The sequence below is a fragment of the Quercus robur genome, chromosome 3 (genome assembly GCF_932294415.1).
Source record: "Quercus robur chromosome 3, dhQueRobu3.1, whole genome shotgun sequence".
NCBI classification, from domain to species: Eukaryota; Viridiplantae; Streptophyta; class Magnoliopsida; order Fagales; family Fagaceae; genus Quercus; species Quercus robur.
In genome coordinates, this window is record NC_065536.1 from 37,470,777 (window position 1) to 37,484,202 (window position 13,426).

Genomic DNA, 13,426 nt, shown 5'->3' on the forward strand with positions numbered 1-13,426 from the left:
TTTTTAATATATATATATATATATATATATGAGTTACATTATACATTGATATATTATAGTTTTATTATAGGAAATTCCCAATTTAATCGACTACAAATTAATATTTATGAGCTTACATTTCGATATTACGGGTCTGTTTGGATACCATTTATTTTGCTAAAACAAAAACTTATTATTGAAAGTACTGCAGATAAAGATAAAATTAGTTGAAATAGTATAGTGGGGTTCACGAATAGTGTCAAAAAGTGCAATAGGGTCCATGAATAGTAGCAAAAATAAGCTAAATAGTGAAATAATTTATAATTTTAATTCACATCTAAATGCACACTACGTATGCAAATTTTATTTCTATACCTAAATAACATACAATACATCTCACGGACTATACATAATGTCCAAATTCATATAATTCTCAGATATTAAACAAATTGGATTTTATGGCACAAATAAGGTAATGCTAGTTAAGTTATAAGTCTTTTAGCCACAGAGTTTCCACTTAAAGTTACAGAGAAATTACATTTTATTATTGTAAACTATTACACTAATTACACTATGTACTCTAAAATTTTCAAATGGAAGTTTTGCACCATAAATACAGTTTGCACCTCAACGTCAAATTTGTTATTAACTTGGATGAAAAATATGTTGCACCATGTGAAAAGATCTAATTGCTCCTCATCTCAATCTCTTAAAACAAAGAAGAAATTACACTATCATCGTAAATTATACTCTTTATTATACTTTGTACCCTAAACTTTAGATTTTGGTCCAAGTTGACAGTAAACTTGACATCAAGGTGCAAAGTGTAACAATGGTTATAGTTCTTGGTGTAAAATGTACATTTTAAAATTTTAAGATGTAAAGTGTAATCTGAGGTATAGTTTAAGGTAGTAAAATATAATTTTCCCTAAAGTTACGTAAGATATCATTAGATGTGACAAAGTCACTATTATCAATGACCTTGTTTCTATCTGCTAAAAGTGACCATAACATTTTAAAATAAAATAAAAGGGAAAGGAATATAGGTTACCACATGACATGGTGGAGTTCATCATTGTATTTGACACATACAATCTTTTGTGATCCAATCTAGATTGTGAATTTACTTTTCAATGTGACGTGAGTTACCATTGAATGCGATAATGTTACTACCATGTTATTGTTTGCCAAAAGTGACCAAAAAGAGAAAATTAGAAAACAGAAGAACAAGGTTAGCTGTGACAAGGCATACATTGTCAAATTTGATGCAACTCTCCCACTAGGATCTTATCAGTGGATGTGATAGAGTTACCATTACTTGTGACCTTTTTACTAATTTGCCCAGAATGACAAAAAAATTTCAATTAAAAAAAAAAAAAAATCGGTTTAGACCACAATGTTGTGAAATTCGTCTTGTATTTCACACACACACAATGCTATATAATCCAATCATAGATTAAAATAAATAAATAAATAAACTTAGAAAATTTCAAAATCACTACTCAATGTGACTCGAGTTACAAGTAAATATGACAACATTACTGCCTGTACAATGTGACCAAAAAATGGAAATTACAAAAAAAATATAGGAAATTATATTGTTTAGCTCGTGATGTGATGGCAAAGTCTAAAAACTAAATCATTTCATAGTCAAACATTTAAAATATAAAATAAAATAAAATAAAAAAATCATACAAAACCGTGGAGCTACTTCTCAATGTGAAGTGACTTACTAGTGAATGCATGTATGTAAAAGTAACTGTCAAAGTGATTACTATTTTTGTGCGTCTCTATTTATAGTCAAAGTGATTAAAGAAAAGAAGAAAATCTATATTAAACAAGGTAATAATATATATATATATAAAGAGAGAGAGTATGTTGGAAATATCAAGAAGTAATAGTGGAGCTAGAGGACTCTTAAGTTAAATAGCCTATATTAGCTCACTATAACATGTTAACTTTCAAAGGTTATGTAAAGAAAAAAAAGAGTGAATGGTAGAATTCTCTATGTCAAATAGAGTTGGTCCATTAAAACTTCTCCTTTCCTCTCTTTTATTTTATTTTTTCCTAACAATAGTATTTAGAGCTCTTTGAACACATTAGTGTAGTCACTTCATTCTACACACATCATGTATATTGGATCTCATTAAATTTTAAAAACCACTAGGACAATACCTTAGAATTGGTCTTTGAAACTTCAAAAAGGAATATATATATATATATATATATATTTTATAGACGCTAAAACATCTCATTTTACGAGGATCATTACCTCATAATAAAGGAATCAAAATCAAGCAAACCCCATATATTTAGGGGTGAAAATCAAATCAAATGGACAAAGCTGTTTCATATTTTTGTTTTTGTTTTTAAATTTTAAACATCAAATCTAATATTTTTTTAATTTAAAGTATCAGATTATAAATTTAAATAAATAAAAAATAATCTAAATTATCAAATAGAAATTAGTTCTTGTATTAAAATTACGAAAATAAACTAGTCATCAAGTCTTCTTAACTCAGAGGTAGAGCATGTGGCTTTTAACCATGTGGTTGTGGGTTCGATCCCCACAGACGGCGATAATCTCGTCATATTTTTTTTCCCCCTAACAATAGTGTTTAGCGCTCTTTAAACACCTGTGTAGTCACTTTGTTCTACACATCATATACACCCTAACAATAGTGTTTAGCGCTCTTTAAACACCTGTGTAGTCACTTTGTTCTACACATCATATACACTAATCTCATGAAATTTTAAAAACCACTAGGTCAATCTCTTGGAATTGGTCTTTGAAACTTCAAAAAGGAATGATTTGATCACATATTTTTAATTTTTTTGTTTTTAATTTTTTTTAATATTATTATAGATACTAAAACATCTCGAGGATCATTACATCATAATAAAGTAATCAAAATCAAGCAAACCCCATATATTTAGGGTAATTTATTTTTATTTTTATTTTTATAGATACTAAAACATCTCATTTACAAGAATTGTTACCTCATAATAAAGGAATCAAAATCAAGCAATCCCTAAAGTGTTTAGCTCTTTGAACACTTTTTTCCCTCTAACAATAGTGTTTAGCGCTCTTTAAACACCAATATAGTCACTTTGTTCTACACATCATATACACTAATCTCATGAAATTTTAAAAACCACTAGGTCAATCTCTTGGAATTGGTCTTTGAAACTTCAAAAAGGAATGATTTGATCACAAATTTTTAATTTTTGTTGTTTTTAATTTTTTAAATTTTATTATTATTATTTTTATAGATACTAAAACATCTTGAGGATCATTACATCATAATAAAGGAATCAAAATCAAGCAAACCCCATATATTTAGGGTAATTTATTTTTATTTTTATAGATACTAAAACATCTCATTTACGAGAATTGTTACCTCATAATAAAGGAATCAAAATCAACCCTAAAGTGTTTAGCTCTTTGAACACTTTTTTTTCCTCTAACAATAGTGTTTAGCGCTCTTTAAACACCTATGTAGTCACTTTGTTCTACACATCATATACACTAATCTCATGAAATTTTAAAAACCACTAGGTCAATCTCTTGGAATTGGTCTTTGAAACTTCAAAAAGGAATGATTTGATCACAAATTTTTAATTTTTGTTGTTTTTAATTTTTTAAATTTTATTATTATTATTTTTATAGATACTAAAACATCTTGAGGATCATTACATCATAATAAAGGAATCAAAATCAAGCAAACCCCATATATTTAGGGTAATTTATTTTTATTTTTATTTTTATAGATACTAAAACATCTCATTTACGAGAATTGTTACCTCATAATAAAGGAATCAAAATCAACCCTAAAGTGTTTAGCTCTTTGAACACTTTTTTTCCTCTAACAATAGTGTTTAGCGCTCTTTAAACACCTATGTAGTCACTTTGTTCTACACATCATATACACTAATCTCATGAAATTTTAAAAACCACCAGGTCAATCTCTTGGAATTGGTCTTTGAAACTTCAAAAAGGAATGATTTGATCACTTATTTATTTATTTATTTAAATTTTTGTTATTTTAAATTTTTTAAATTTTATTATTATTATTTTTATAGATACTAAAACATCTCAAGGATCATTACATCATAATAAAGGAATCAAAATCAAGCAAACCCCATATATTTAGGGTAATTTATTTTTATTTTTATTTTTATAGATACTAAAACATCTCGAAGATCATTACATCATCATAAAGGAATCAAAATCAAGCAAACCCTATATATTTAGGGTAATTTATTTTTATAGATACTAAAACATCTCATTTACGAGAATCGTTACCTCATAATAAAGTAATAAAAATCAAGCAAACCCATATATTTGGTGGTGAAAATCAAATCAATATGCCAATGGACAAAGCTATTTTATATTTCTTTTTAAAATCCACAGATCAAATATAATATTTTTAAATTTAAATAAATAAATAAATTATAGTATCAAATAGAAATTAGTTACTTAGTTACTGATTAAAAGTACGAAAATAAATAAGTCATCAAACAAGCCTTCTTATGGCTTTTAACCACGTGGTTGTGGGTTTGATCATGCATATGTGGTGATTTACCCTTTATTTTATTTTTATACATTTTCTCAAAAAAGAAAAGAGAAAAAAAAATCAGTAAAAGGAAAAAAAAAAAAAAAATCAATGGACTCACTTGTGTGTGTGTTTGCTTTTAAAAAAAAAAGAATGAGTAATTGTTACACCTTATTTAAGAGAGTGTGTTATGTGTAGTATAATTTGTCATATTCTCCTTTAAAAAAGTTACCGAGACTTTTAAGTGGAGTTTGTGATATATCTTTTTATTATAACCACTTTCTCTTTCCCTTGTGTGTATGTGTGTGTGTGTGTGTGTGTTTTTTTTTTTTTTTAATATAAAAAAAATCTAATATTTTTAAATTTAAAGTACCAGATTCTAAATTTAAATAAACAAGTACCAAGAAATTAGTTCAGTATTAAAAGTATGAAAATAAATAAACCATCAAGCCTTCTTAGCTTAGAGGTAGAGCGCATGGCTTTTAACCACGTGGTCGTGGGTTCGATCCCCAGAGATGGCGATTATGCAAGTGAAATTGTTTATAATTGATTTTCTCAATAGATTTCATTAGTTTTTTAAGCATCACTTTCACAACTAACACAATTTTCATCCTATACCAATTAGACAATTACAACTTGCCACTTCAGCAGTCGTGATGTAAAATTTTCTTAAATTCCTAATTAGATCGGTTTGGGTTTCCTTAATGTGGAAATAAGGTTTTTCCTTGGTGTGAAAGATAAGGATTTTCCTTGATGTGGAAGGAAGGTATTTCCTTTTTTGATTTATTTATTTTTAATTTTTGAGAAAGGACAAATAGTTCCTTAATATAGAAGGAAAGAGGTTTTTTTTTTTTTTTTTTTGGTTGAAGTAATTAGGTATTTCTTATTCTTCAACAAATATAATTGAAGTATTATAAATAAGCATTGTTGGAAATTGTTTTGTGGTTTTTGCTCAAGGGTTTTCCTATATGCGGAGAGGAAAAGACTCTTATTATGGAGTGAATTTTTTTTTGAAGAATAGTTTGGTAGTTTCAAAGAATACTCGTGTTTATGTATTGAGAGTTTGTTTTGTGGGTGTGAGAGAGTCTTGGGGTGTATTTGGGCTTTGGGATTGTGAGTTTATGTTTATGAGGTTTGTGAGAAGTTTATTTATTTTTTATGTTGGTAAGGTTTCTGAGTGTTGTGAGGTTTGATTTACTATACATATTTGTAATCTATATTGTTGATGGTAAATTTTTGATTGGTATTGCTCGTCCGTAGGCATTAAGTTGGCCAAACTATGTTAAATATTGTTGTTCGTGTTGATATTTTATTTTCTTGTTTAAGTAAATGTATTTTTGCTAGCTTTAAATCACAACAATTAATATTAGAGCTTCCGCTATTGCACATGTGATTTTTTTTTTTTTTTTTTTTTTGTCTTTTCTTTTTTACAATTTATTGAGGTAATAGATTATGATTAACGCAAATATCACCTTCACTGAAAGTACTACCAACATCATTTTTATTATATATCAACAAAAGTAAAACTTCAATTCAAATAATTATGAAATCTGTCATATTTTTTTTTTCAACTTTTTAATTTTTGGTTTAATTACACATTTAGTTCTCAATCTTTTACTCATGTTTAAAAATGGTTTCTATGGTTTAATTTTTTTTTATTAAAATCCTTATACTTTTAAGTATGTGCCAAAAGAGTCCTTGCTTTAAATTCTTGCTTTGATTTTAAGTTGAGATTGTTTTGTGAAATTTCAAAAAATTTGATAGTAACAAGAGAGATTCAAATATTTTGTCTACTTCTTTTATTTTTGTTTGGAGATGGAGAAATTCAAAATATACTATATGCAAACAATAGTTATTGAACCAGACCAGAAATGAAATTGCAAACCAATTTGTCGACAGCGTATCCTGTAGAATTTGTCTAGGAGGGAGCTATTGGAAGAAAAAAAAGTTACAGAGCTGAGAGTTTTGAAGTCTAAACTTAGATGAACAGATGGGAACGTTGGCAGGGCAGCTCGACGAGACGAGGCACACTTTTAACGTTTTCCTTGGCAACGAGCTTTTGTACGAAATATTCTTATAGACTAGAGTTTCCCTAATCGCTATCATAGCAAAAGTCATTGCTTAATCAGTATTTATTTATTTATTTATTTTTTGGAGATACACAAAAATGAAGCTAATTACTAGTTAAATAATTTAGAAGTTTGCCTAAGAAAATGTTGCCCACATATATTGGACATCAAATTCATTAAATAAAGCAGATTCGACTATAAAATAAGACATCAAAATGTAAGACATATGTAATTTAATTACTCAATATTCAGTTGATCAAACTATATATCATGTTATTTAAAAAAAGCAGCATTGTTTACAAACAAAAGTACATATGCCAAGAAGATCGTTGTTATTACATTAGGCCAATCCTAACTAGATGACTTACATAGATATCAACTTCCTAGGGTTACACAAATTAACCAAACCATAAAGAGCATTACACAAATTTAACTTTGATCTTCTTGTAGTTGCTTTTGTCAGATATCATAGCATTGAGCACTTTTGATTAGTGCTTTGATGCTGATTTGCCTCCTTTTCCCTATACAAAAAATCATAATATTTTCAATTAGAACAAACACATCAAAGCAATGAGCATGAATTTCGATGCAAACCTACTATGTCTTAATAAAATTTCACAGAATTCTGTTGACGATCGCATGGCAGATGCACGTTTAAAAACATGGGGACATGGTAGTTATGTAGCATGGAATTCAAAATAGAGAAACTTGTTGCACTTTAGTACGTTTGGACTATGGACACACTAAAAACCCGAGTTGAAGACATGATTTTTAACTTGAAATTGTCTTTAATGGACATTTTTAATTGTTTTTAGACCTGTGTGTACGGACACACGCGTGTGTAACAAACACTCCCCTTTGAAACATATGTACTAAGATGTGTCATGCTATGTATTGCGTACCTTCTTCTTAGGTTCCTGAGGCTTTTGTGCGGCCTTCTTTGCACCCGACTTGGATGCTGGAGCTTTGGCTGCATTATCAGTAGACTTGGCAGGCTCCTTCTTGACCTGCCCAAACAGTTGTGTGCCAGCAGGTTTTTCAGACTTCACTGAAGCCATTTTTCCGGAGACTCTTAACACAAATGGAATATAATTTAAGTGAAAGCTTGTAAAACTTGGTGGACTCTTGAGTACTATCTCCTCCCAAACATACTCTTTTTATAGCAGATTTCTACCACTGTGGTAGAGGAATTCGAATCACAATTTGCAATAAAAGATGACAAGGGGATGGTGGTATTTCTAGAGAATGGAATAACTGATATCGTAGAGCACTTGAAGGCTTTAGCATCATATGCTCTGCGTTGTAACTTCTTTTTCCGATTATATTATTTTTGATAAACTTAGCATATCCTCTCATAGGTTTATAGTTTTTTTTTTTTTTTTTTTTTTTTTTTTTTTTTTTAAGGAATATATATATATATATATATAAAAGACGATGTGAGGTATCATGTGTTATGGCTAGGTAGCAATCAACGAATAATTATTTTCTTATCAGAAAAAAAAAGTAATAATTAATTTTCTTTCGCATTATTATTTTCTTTTTTCTTTTGAAGGTGTGTCCCAGAATAAAGGGCTAATATTTGGTGCCACAAAAAGTACATGCTTCCAATGGCATTGTGATTATTACCGCAATAAAGCCTGGTGTCTATGTTGATTCGAAGCTTAATTTTTCCATTTAATTCTCACCTAGTTTAATCTTTAGATGGTTGATTATGATAAATCACAAATTGTCCCAAAAGATTAAATTATTGAGATATGGTAAATTTAATAATTTAACCATATACTTTTAACATTTTTTCTCATGTATGGGCTGAAACTATTTTTTAATAAGTGAGGCCCAACACGTGAGATTTTAAATGAGAGGTAAAGTGGAGGAGATAAGAATCAAAGTCAAGACCTCTTGCTTTGATTCTATGTTAAATTATTGAATATTATCTCAAGATATGCATATGGTGATGACTTATATGTTTGATTAGGTCTATTTCAATTGTTTTGTTCTGCTACCTTGACATTAAGTTAAAAACCATCAACTTCATCTGTTAGTCTCATTTTAATAACTTTAGCCTCACCATTAGTTGTTGTCTTCCTTAATGTTGTAAAGTTGTAATTTACAACCATGTGTTTTGTTGGCTTTAATTTCGTGTCAAATTTAATTGTAATTCTGTTCAATCTTTTGTACCCTGTATTTCATGTGGGATTTATTTGTAAGGGTTGTGTGTGAGAGAGAGAGAGAGGGTGTGAAGACTCAAGGCATTGAAGACTGAAGTGTTTTTGCGGGTAGCTCGTGAGTAAGCATCCTACGAAGTGATGCATGTACTCTGCGCATGACTGGAATGCAAAGAGTCAGGACAGGATGGAGACAACTAGTTTTTGCGAGTATCTCGCGGGTAAGGCCTTCTCGTGAGACACCCGTGAAACCTTCTGTTTTGCCAGACTGTCATTTCTAATACACACTTTCTGTGCCTACACTATTTATACCCACATTACCCACAAATGTTGGGGAGTGCTTCTGAGAGAAAACCCTAACCACAAACCTTGAGAGTTAGAGATTGTTATATCCACAATTCTCTACACAATTGCTTGTGAATTTTCCTCAACTCCTACCTCTCCATTTCTATACCATTGAGAGGTTGATAGTCCAAACACTTACCACACCCTTTCAGAGTGTTCAGTGAGGTTTTGGTGCTATTGGGAAGCATTGGAAGAAGCCAGGCTTTGGTGGATGCAATCAGGCATATTACAGGATCGGGAGAGCTAGACAAGATATGGTTCCGAGAAACCTTATTGGAGTAGGAGCTTGGAGGGCTTAGGTGCATTGGGTAGATTAGGCTTGGAGGGTCTCTTGCTAACCCATGTATCCCAATTGATTGTCTAGTGGATCGATTACCTTGGAGGGTGGCGGAGAGGTTTTACACCGAGTAGTTCGATTTCTTCTTCGATAACACATCAGCGTGTTATCTTGTGTTTGCATTCTTCTTCCCTACTCTTTTAGCTTTTATATGTTTACTGTGTTATATTGAATATGACTTAGAGTAGTTTGTTTATTTATCCGTTCGCATTTATTCTATTCCGCACTTAGTATAAGTTAGAGTAAAATCTACTGAGCTGTAATTTTTAATTTGGGGATCTAAACAGCTCTTGTGTTTTAACACATTTTCGAGCATTCCGATGTCTTAGGCATTTTCAAAGATGCATGTTAAATAGATTATTCTTTACAATATTATTACTAAGACATTATGCATCTACTACAAATAAACCAATAGAACAAAATAAGACATAGCATAATATTATTAAAAAAAACTAATAATTGAATATTTTCTTTCAAAAAAACTAATTATTGAATAAAACATTAATATTATGATAACTAGTCGCAGATCCATGTGATATGTGGGAATAAATAATTACTTTGTAATTGTGGTATGATGTATAATTTGTTTTTTAAATTTTGTGGAAGATAATTTTTTTCCCTAAAAATTAAAAAATTTCTAAATTTTTTTTTTCATCTATCCATCTTTACAAGTACATCATTTTAATATTTTGGGTGTGTTTGATTGACATTATTTCTTTTTGAGGTGGTCCATATTTTTTAAAATTATATTATGGTTTGGTATAATTTCCATTTTTTTTTTACAACTAAACTCTTTATGTTTCAAATATATTATTAAAATTTCTCATTTCTTAAAGGAAATTATCATGATAATCAAAACTAATTACAAAAATTACACCTGATATTACTCAAATAGTTGACAGACACATTCAAGTACATATAAGATTGTATTTTGATATAAATTCAAATTTTCACTTTCAAAATAACTAATTATTATGTCAAAAAAAATCAAACAAAGGTCATAAGAGGGAGAGAGAAGGCTTGTGATGGAGAACTCAAAACATACTACAAATCGTATTAACCCAAAATAGTGTTATAAAAAAAATACAATGATTCATCAACCTAAAGTAAAGTTACAAGAAAGAATAAATAATCGAGAGAGAGAATAATTATCTTTTTTGTTAAGTTATGATTTTTTCACATAAAATTTGTGTTGGCTTTATTCCATGACAAAAAATGTTGTAATTGCATTAATTTATTTCCTTGTATTTTGTGAGATTTTATTGTATTGGGTTTAGTATTAAGTTGGTGAAGATTGCTCAAGAAGTTGATCTCGCGACTCAACTCGTGAGTGGTGCAACCCTCGAAAGTCACATGAGAAGCACGTGTTGGAAGCTGAAGAGTCAAGTGCCAGCCTATATTTCACGAGTCACTTCGCTACTCAGGCCAAGTCGTGAAGTGACCTATGAAACTCTCTGTATGGAGGATTTTAAGTGTAACTTTCTAACCCTTTACCTATACTATATATACCCTCATTACCCACAAAATTAAAAAAGGAGGCTATTTAGAAGAAAACCCTAGAGAGGTTTCTACAACACACTCACCTTGTTAGAGAGAGGTACACATTCTCAATAGAGAAATCCTTGTAGTCTCTTCTTTTCTCTCTCTCCCATTGTCATACCTAGAGAGGAGATTTGTACCCAAATACAACCCACACCTATTCAAAGTGTAGAGAGTGTTTTGGAGCTTGGGAAGCTTTGGGATTTTCCAAAAGAAGTTGGTATTGTGGGATTCAGATAACTAGTGACAAGACTCTGAGAAGTCCGTTGGTAGCAGGAGCTTGGAGGACTCAAGTACATTGGGTAGATTAGGCTTGGAGGGTCTTTTTGATATTCTTGTACTCCAAATTATTCACTAGTGGATCGATTTCAAATTGGAGAGTTGTGGAGGGGTTTTCATCGAGTTCTTCTGTTTCCTCTTCGATAACACGTCTCAGTGTTATATTTTATTTGTATCTCTCTTCCCTACTCTTTAATCTTTACATTTATTACTTATTGTACTTGCTTATGACTTAGAGTAGTGTTTCGGTTTATTGCGCTTGTTTTACTCTTGTTCCATACTTAGATAAGTTAGAGTAAAAGCAATTAAGCCAGTAATTTAAAATTAAGGGTCTAAACAAGCATTAGTGTTTTCATACTAATTGAGCTTTCAATTGATATCAGAGTAGGTACACTTGTTTTGGTTTAAATACCTAAGTGTAATCCTTGACCCTTTGTTTGTATTGCCATGGATAGTTCTTTATATGCTTCCTTGCATGTTTTGGATGATGTTGATTGTAACATGCCATGTGTTTGTGAAAAGGCCTCTATGAGTGTTAATCCTCATGATTATGATGACCTGTTACATAACTCTTCGGGTGTTAAAATTCCAAATGTCAAACTCTTGAAGAAAAAGTCTAAGTAGTTTCATGAGTATTTGAGCAAGTTCATTTGTGAAAAGAATGATTTGATTGCTAAGCTCAATGAATCCAACAAATTGGTTGAAAAATATAACAAACTTGCTGAAAATTCTTCTGAAAAGTTGAAAGAGTTTGAATGTTTGAATGTGGACTTGAATGCTAAACTTGTTTTGTCTAAAAAAATTGTTGATGATCTTAAATGTGAAAATGAAACTCTTAAGATGCATGCCAAGTATTTGATTGCTAAACCTATTTGAAAGTTCAAAAACGTGTACAAAAACACTTTTGAATGTTTAGACCCCCAAAAACCAATTTAATCAACACACGCAATATGTTAAACAACTAGTGTGCGGAAACTTAACATATGCTATAACATGGAATTGATTAAACAACTATCTAAGCCACAACAAAATAAACCACAGCAGATAATGTAAAGGCAGAGATAGAGAGGAAGGAAGATGCAAACACAGCGATAACACCAGATATGTTATCGAAGAGGAAACCGAAGACCTCGGCGAAAAACCTCTCCGCCGCCCTCCAAGCGGTAATCAATCCACTAGAAAATACAGTTGGGATACAAGGACAGCAATAGACCCTCCAAGCCTAATCTACCCAATGCACCTAAGCCCTCCAAGCTTCTTGCTCCAACGAGGTTGTGCCGAACCTTTTTCTTTTCTAGCTTTCCAGATTCCGCTACTACACCGTAGCATCAACCAATGAATATTGGCTCCTTCCTAACTGCTTCCTAGAACTCCAAACGTCTGTCTCACAGAGATGATAATGTTGAGAACCAGGTTTGGTATAATGGCCTCTCAAGGATTTGACAATGGAGAGGAAGAGAGTGAGGGAATTTGATGAGACTCTAAGGTAGAGATTGTGGGTGAAACAATCTGGTTTTTCTTTAGGGTTTCTCTCTCAAAATTCTCTCTGGAAGCTCTCTTTCAATCGTGGGTTAAAAGGGTATTTATACTGAAGTGGAGTGGAATGCGAAACGTCAGGTTTTTCCAAAACAAGGGTGGCTCGCGGCTTGACCTCGCGGCTTGACTAAGTCGCGAGTTCCAGTCGCGAGTTAACCGTATGGCCAGTTGTCCTGTTTTATCCTGTAGTGCTCCAGCTAGCATGACTGTTCATCTTCCAGCATGCTTGGCACGTGCGCATCTTCCGGCGGGTTGAAGTCACGAGTCCAGCCGCGAGTCCCAGCCGCGACACTCTGTTTTTCTTGCACACTCTTGAGCAATCTTCACACTATCTCACTCACTACCCTTACAACAATCCCACTTAAATACAGGGTTACTAAATGCTGAATTACAAGTAAATTTGGCACGGAATAAAGCCAATTAGATGGTTGAATAAATTCAACCTTACAATCTCCCCCTTTGGCTATTCCGTGACAAAACCCTAAAACAGACTCTAGACTTAACATGTGAGTTGGGAACAGTTGAACAAAACTCACTCACACCTAATTCTAGAAGTTGTGAAGCACTTGAATCATATGAACATAAACTCTTGAAACACAACAATACACCATGATCATTGTA

At 31.4% G+C, this 13,426-nt stretch overlaps 1 long non-coding RNA gene and 1 other non-coding gene across 2 annotated transcripts; one reads left to right on the forward strand and one right to left on the reverse strand.

The window, feature by feature from the left end:
• The first annotated feature begins 4,984 nt into the window (after positions 1-4,984).
• TRNAK-UUU (transfer RNA lysine (anticodon UUU)) lies at positions 4,985-5,056 on the forward strand. The gene has a single exon. It is a non-coding gene; the product is annotated as a tRNA-Lys (tRNA).
• Positions 5,057-6,856: 1,800 nt separating this feature from the next.
• Positions 6,857-7,920, reverse strand: LOC126717957 (uncharacterized). The gene is made up of 2 exons (XR_007652792.1): positions 7,507-7,920; positions 6,857-7,125 (listed from the first exon to the last, which is right to left on the reverse strand). It is a non-coding gene; the product is annotated as an uncharacterized LOC126717957 (long non-coding RNA).
• Positions 7,921-13,426: the final 5,506 nt, after the last annotated feature.